Source organism: Lithobates pipiens, unplaced genomic scaffold (genome assembly GCF_037356315.1).
Source record: "Lithobates pipiens isolate NorthernLeopardFrog02 unplaced genomic scaffold, aLitPip1_a1.2 Scaffold_3, whole genome shotgun sequence".
Classification (NCBI taxonomy): domain Eukaryota; kingdom Metazoa; phylum Chordata; class Amphibia; order Anura; family Ranidae; genus Lithobates; species Lithobates pipiens.
The window spans coordinates 180,113,151-180,120,755 of NW_027507790.1; the positions used below are offsets into that span (position 1 = coordinate 180,113,151).

At 40.0% G+C, this 7,605-nt stretch overlaps 1 pseudogene; it reads left to right on the plus strand.

The window, feature by feature from the left end:
* Positions 1-5,290: 5,290 nt before the first annotated feature.
* Positions 5,291-6,271, plus strand: LOC143941253 (proteinase-activated receptor 1 pseudogene; annotated as a pseudogene).
* The last annotated feature ends 1,334 nt before the right edge of the window (positions 6,272-7,605 follow it).

Sequence of the window (7,605 nt, forward strand, 5' to 3'; positions counted from 1 at the left end):
GACACTAGTTCGTTTCCACAATCCATGACTTAACTTCACAGTTCACACAAGTACATTTTAAATTCAAACTGTAGCACTGACGTAAGTCATTTTTTTCCCACAGTAGCGTGACAATCCCTCCACCTCCGGTCTAACTAATCACTCTCACCTTATGGCATGGACCCCTGTGCAAACAGGTGGTCATGCAAGCGGGTATCAAAAGGCTTAACATGGACCATAAACTTCTCTCACGTCTCCTTAGATCTCAGTAAGGGCGCCAGGTCATGGGTAGAAAGAAAAGATCTAAGTGCTCACTACTTAAGGAGGCACTTGGGGAAGGGGGGAAGAGTCCAGTGACGTCGATGTCCGAGACGTCACCGGATCTCCGACGGAACTCCCTGAAGACCCGGAAGCCGGCGGAGAGATGAGTACGAATCAAAATAATTTTGATCGATCAAAAAAATGTATCAATGAATTAAGGAATTAATCTTTAATTTCCACAGTCCAAATATATATATAATCAGACCCAGTGTTTTTCATATGCATCATATGTTTTTAATTCACGTAGATGAATCCCCCTGATTCATATGTTTTTAATTTGTATTCCGACACTGGCTGTCAGAATACCTGAACGGTGTTTGCATCTGATTGGATGCAGGTGCTCTTCGCTGGATAATTGTTTGACTGGTTTCTCCAACAAAGTTCAATAGAACAATTCACTATTTTTTTTTAATTGAATGATGCCAGCAGGGCCATACACTGATTGAATTTCATATGAGCTAGCAGCAATAAGATGAACCGTAAACAGAGTGTGGCCAGCTTTATTGGTGGCTATTTTTATGAGAACTGCTTCTAGAAGTGTTTAAATAAGTGTCTAATCAGCCGTATATCAGAAATAATGTAATTGTTATGATGAAACTATCTAATCAATATCTCGACCTCTGATTTTCTGCTATTTTGTTTCAGCCAATAATACAGAACTTAACAACAACATTTCCACCTATGGTTTTGATTATGGAGGACTTGGAGGTACAATAAAATCTACACTAGGTGTATGCTCCTGCAAAACATTTCCATGTTGAGAAGTAATGTGTTACAGTCCTAACATCATATTATGCATATCACTTTTTGTACATAAAAAAATGAACATTTCTTTATTTCAGGTATTCCAGCTGCTTCCTTTCCCTTCTTTGGTAGTGAGCTACCACACAATTTACCAGGTATGTCGAAAAAGGTAAATATTATGTACACAACACCTGCATAACTTATGTGCAGGGCTCAATACCCCTCTGCTATGCATCTCTTTACACAAAATGTATTTTTTTTTGTTTTATTGGCTCCAAGTTGGCTACAAATATGTGACAATGCGTAAATAAATGTACAGTATATGATATGACCAAATGCTTCCTGATGATGGCAAACATGCATGACAAATAACTATACAGGGACATGTAATTTCATCAACCCTGCTACCTAAAGGGAACAGGCCTAGTTTGTTTAGTGGTACAGTAGTCCATATTGGAATTGCAGATTATAAATAGACATATATTACTAAATACCTTTATCTCCAAATATACTGTAAGAAAATATTAAGGAGAAAAGGCAGATATTTTACTATGGTAAAAAGTACAATGGAGCAAAATACACTTCTTCACAGGAACATCTTCAGGTAAAGATTTACTGTTAGTAGAAGCAAGAGAATGCAAATCTGTCCATGGTGCTCTCCCACTACCAAGTGGGGCATGCGGAGATGTGACAGGGACATGCCAGGACAACCAGTTTGATGGGGGTACCCTGAAAGGATTTGAATTCTCTTGCTTCAGCTAACATCAGACTAAAAACATATGACTTTTGGCTAGTGGGGACATTTGATCCTATATAAAGGGGAGACATCTACTACCGACAAAGAATATTTTGCTGTAAAGTTCATATGTTCCTAAAGCCCCATACACACTATCAGATTGTCTGCTGAGTTTTTCCTTCAGATTTACCAAAACCATGTAGTAGAAGGGCCTGCCTGATTGCATAAACATTGAAACTCCTAAGGTTTGTCCTCATATTATATGGTTTTGGTAAATCTGAAGGAAAAACTCAGCAGACAATCTGATAGTGTGTACAGGGCTTAAGTGGATTTTTCACCAAGAAACGCAATGGACCAGAACCAGCATATGCAAATAATAAATGCAATAATTTAGAGGTTGTCTGAAAGGTTGAGCGCAGTATAACACTTTTGATACTTGCATTTATTCTAGAGGTCTATGCATTCAACCATAAAGAGGGAAAAGAAAGGAGGAAAGGGGGAAGAGGACTTTGGTTCACAAAGAGGGAAAGTCCCTCCAAGAGCATGAGTGAGCTGTGTATATATCTGTGTAGCTTTTTTAGATTTATTCTTTTAAAAGCCCTTAGTAGAGTTCACATATATTTGGAGGAAAGATGAACATTTCAATCATATTCAGTGAAGATATTATTTCTACATCTACCAGCAAATGCAGTGAGATATTGGGGAAGACGTTTGGGTTTACCATAAAACCTGCAGGTTCAGTGTTTGTGGTCCGGGTGAATTAATCGTAATTTGCCAGATCGAATTCTTACTATCATGCTCTGTCTGGCCTTTGAACTTGGATCGCCTGACTTAGAAGGACCAATAATGGGGGCTTTTGTTATGTGCCAGCACCCTCTCTTTAAAAGGGTGGGTGGCCCATAATCATTTGTCAGTTTGTGTTGCAGTAATTTAGGGAGAGTTGACAGACTGTGTATGGAGAGTTATTTGCTATATGGCTCTATACTGTACTTTATTGTGCTAAATTAGTGTGGATCACATTGCAGTGGGCTACATATTGCTGTGTACTCCTCCTCTGTTTATAGTTCGGAGACCCTACAGTCCTTTTAAGGCTAGCTTTTTGTGTGTTCTCAGGAACAACTCTAGTTATTGCTTAGTTGCTGGGCACTCCTTTTCATCTTTTTGGTGTTTTATTGGGTTTATTAAAAAAAAAATTAATTTCATGTTTATTCATTTTTTTTAAATTATATGCTAAACTCAAAACATGGGTTGGGGTTAACGGCCTTGCATTTTCCTGCATTAATATGCATGTCAAGTCGAAATATGTCCAGTGCTGGATCTCTTGAGTGGATGTGGATAGCTAGCCAAATGTTACACTGATGTACAATGTATTTACATGATTATAGGAAGCTCTCTGTCAACTGGAACATCCCAAAGGGGCCCCAGGGGGGCCTGTAGAGTGTTTGAATGATGGGAACTCCACATTGATTACATTAGTCCAATAAAGGTTTGTATTAAACATGATGCAAAAATAGCAAATGCGCTCATAACTCCTCCATCATCAGATTTCCTGTGCTGGCAGTCAATTCAAATCTGTTCTGGACTGCAGTTGTGTTAAATAAATGAATAGAGGAGTGGTGGAGTGGAAATGATAGTACAACTTTTACTGGACTTATATAATCATTGTTGTGCTCTCTTTATTTCCTAAATAGTTCATACACTGCAGTTTAGACAATCCACTTTCTTATAAAAAATCAGACAGGCAAATGCTCTGCACATATTAGTTTGAGGACAGCAGGTTCTGCAGTACATATAGTGGTTACACCATCTAAAGTCAGGGCAGGTCTGCCTTTTCTTTTGGCTGTTTGCTGCAAGGGTCAGGTTGTGTGTTGCACATGGGAGAGTCTGGTGTAGCACCCTCTAGGGTGCTAGAGTAGGAAATGTTAGGATCTTTTCATTGTAGGTAAAATGTTTTGGTTTGGCTGGCAGCCAAGCTTGTGTTTTAATCTGGGTCGAGTGGGTGATCTAGGGAGGCTGGTATCGCTCATCAGGAAGCATCTCTGGTATATCCTCCTACTTGTGAGAAATTTCTAGAAGAATAGGAGGGAGGTTAGGAGGAGTTGCCTGGAGTATTCATGAGGATCCTGACTAATTCTCAACAGATGGGTTGGCAGGAGGCAGCCCTACCCCCTCAAATACTCAAGGTCAGACCAGCAGGGGAGGAGAGAGTTTGTGTGGAAGTTGCCATGGTGGCTGACAGTATTTGCAGTTTATTTATTCAAAGGAAGCTGTGAATGAACGATGTGGCAATGTGGGTGAACCCCAACACACCCATGCAACTTTTAAAAAGCGACAGCGGGTATGGGGAGAAGAACCCCCATCTGCTGTCACAGGGAGGGGGAATTGGAAGGAGGAGTGCAGGAGCCACATTTGCATGTTCCAGCCTAAAACCGGGTGGAACATGTAACATGTTCCAAAGGTGAACTTGTCCTTTAACCACTTCCCGACTGGCGCACGCCGATGTATGTTGGCAGAATGGCACGGACAGGCAAATGGGTGTACCTGTATATCCCTTTAAATTTGTCACCGTGCCATCGCGTGCACACGCCGGCCGGGACCTCCGTGAGTCGGGTCTCGGGTACTGCAGACTCGGTCGCCGCGGGGATACCCGCGATCGCTTCACGGAGAGGAAGAACGGGGAGATGCTAATGTAAACAAGCATCTTCCAATTCTGCCTAGTGACAGTGTCACTGATCTCTGTTACCTGTGATCGGGGAGAGATCAGTGATGTGTCACACGTAGCCACGCCCCCGCACAGTTAGAAACACTCCCCAGGGCACACTTAACCCTTACATTGCCCCCTAGTTGGTAACCCCTTCACTGCCAGTGTCATTTACACAGGAATCAGTGCATTTGTATAGCACTGATTGCTGTATAAATGACAATGGTTCCAAAAATGTGTCAAAAATGTCTGATGTGTCTGCCATATGGCGCATGATAAAAATCACTGATTGCCGCCATTACTAGTAAAAATAAAATTATTAATATAAATGCCATAAAACGATCCCCTATTTTGTAAACACTATAACTTTTGCACAAAGCAATCAATAAATGCTTATTGCAATTTTTTTTTTTACCAAAAATATGTAGAAGAATATGTATCGGTCTAAACTGAGGAAAAAAATGTTTTATACATTTTTGGGGGATATTTATTATAGCAAAATTTAAAAAATAATGCGTTTTTTTCAAAATTGACGCTTTTTTTTGTTTATAGCGCAAAAAAATAAAAACTGCAGGGGTGATCAAATACCACCAAAAGAAACCTCTATTTGTGAGAAAAAAAGGACATACATTTTTTTTGGTGATATTTTAGTAAAGTTCATGTAGCTGGCCCTCTAAATATATTTAAATGTATTCTGTGCTTTCATACTGTGATATTAGATAATGATAGTTTATTCATGGTGTAGATTATTGTTTTTGAGATTCTGAGTAATTTTATTTCTTTTGCCTCTTTGATTAGACAATAAAAACATTACAAATTCTACCCAATACTACCTATCTAGTCTGTGGTTGACCAAGTTGGTGCCATCGGTGTACACCCTGGTGGTTGCTGTATCTTTGCCCCTGAACGTTATGGCAATTATTGTGTGTGTGTTCAAGGTAAAAATCAAAGCCCCAGCAGTAGTCTATATGCTAAATCTAGTGGCTGCTGATGTCCTGTTTGTTAGTGTCCTGCCATTTAACATCGCTTATAGGTTCTTTGGCAATAACTGGAACGTTGGGGATGGAATGTGTCGCTTTGTCACTGCTGCCTTTTACTGCAACATGTACTGCTCCATCCTGCTCATGACAGCCATCAGTGTGGACCAGTTCATGGCTGTGGTATACACAATGAAGGCTCTTACCTGGAGAACAAAGAAGAGAGCCTGGTTGGTCTGCTTCTTCATCTGGATAATATCAATAGCCAGCTCACTACCTCTTCTTATATACAAACAAAGTATGTATATAGACACACTAAACATTACAACTTGCCATGATGTCTTGGATGTGGGGGAAATCCGGAACGTCTATATGTATTATTTCACCACCTTTTCTTTAGTCTTCTTCTTCTTTCCATTGATTATTACCACTGTCTGCTACATTGGCATCATCCGGACGCTGAGCACCAAAGACATTGAGAATTCTTGTAAGAAAACAAGAGCAGTGATCCTTGCCATTGTAGTATTTCTTGCTTTCCTAACTTGCTTTGGTCCAACCAATGTCATATTTTTAATTCATTATCTGCATTTCCGTAATAACTTTGACGAGTCTATGTATTTTGCCTATATTCTGTGTACCTGTATTAGCAGCCTTAGCACCTGTCTGGACCCCTTAATCTATTACTACGCTTCTTCAAAGTATCGGAAGCATGCATACAGTTTGCTGTGCTGTAAAAAGGTTAATGCAGTGCAGTCAGCAACACAAAAGCTAACTGGACAAAAGGAACCTTCTACAGAAAACACTTCTAATTAATATTAGTTATCCAATATGTACAGCTGAATAATTAATTTTCAATATTTAAAACCATTTTTTTGTTGTTGTGGTTTTATGTAGAGCAAGAAAGATCTGTACCCCATGTAAGGTTACTATTTATGACTTGACATGATCAACAGAAAGTGATGAAAAATGTAAAACGTTAGTTTCCACCAGACCTGGAATAAAGGGGAATCATTTCAAAGGGCAACCTGTTACTGTGGCAACTAAGAGGCTACTTCCTCTCATCTTTGAGAGATTTTCTTTCCACTTTCTGTTGTGTTTCTAGGAAAAGAAGTGAAGGGAAATATTCTCAGTGCAAACCAGGTAGTAAAAAATACCCGATAAGTGTTTTAACCATTCCCTATTATGGCCAACACTACATCAAAATTGGGTAAAGGGCCTAGGACACCATTGCAAGACACAAAGTCATAAACCATCAGGATTTCTCCATAGTGTAGTCAATTATGATGAACAAAGGGGGTGCCCATCAGAGTGTCCCTTAACATAAAATGTGCCCATCAGCATGCTATTTATTTGCTCTGATGGGCATATTTTATTTTAAGAGCAACACTAATGGGCACATTTTATGCTAAGGGGCACACGGATGGGCACATTTTGTTATGTCCATCAGAGTGCCCCTTAAAATAAAATATGCCCATCAGCATGCTACTTGGTCAGGCTGATGGGCATATTTAATGTTAAGGGGCACTCTGATGGACATAACAAAATGTGCCCCTCCGTGTGCTCCTTAGCATAAAATGTGCCTATTAGCGTTGCTCTTGAAATAAAATATGCCCATCAGAGAAAATAAGTAGAATGCTGATGGGCACATTTTATGTTACGGGGCACTCTGATGGGCACATTTTATGTTACGGGCACTCTGATGGGCACATTTTATGTTAAGGGGCACTCTGGTGGGCACAACAAATTATGCCGATCAGTGTGCCCCTTAACAAACTATGGCTATCAGAGTGGCCCTTAACAAATTATGCCCATCAGTGTGCAGCTTAGGAAACATGTGCCCCACATACCTTGACACTTTGTGAAAATGTAACAACTTGTTATTGCATACAACCTTTGGAGTATTTGAAAACGCTTCCTCTTCTCTAATTATACACTATCCAGCAGGATAAGACTACTAGAAGGATGTATACTAAATGCACTTTATCATTGACTGACTGATGTCTGGTAGCCCTTCGGGTGGGTATCATCCACGGCATCTTAGGCTGTGCCCTATTCCATTGTGGGACAGTGACATATAACCCGTTTTGTCAGGATTACACTGCCTCACATTAGGAATTGTTTGCATCATCTTGGTCCTATGGGTGACC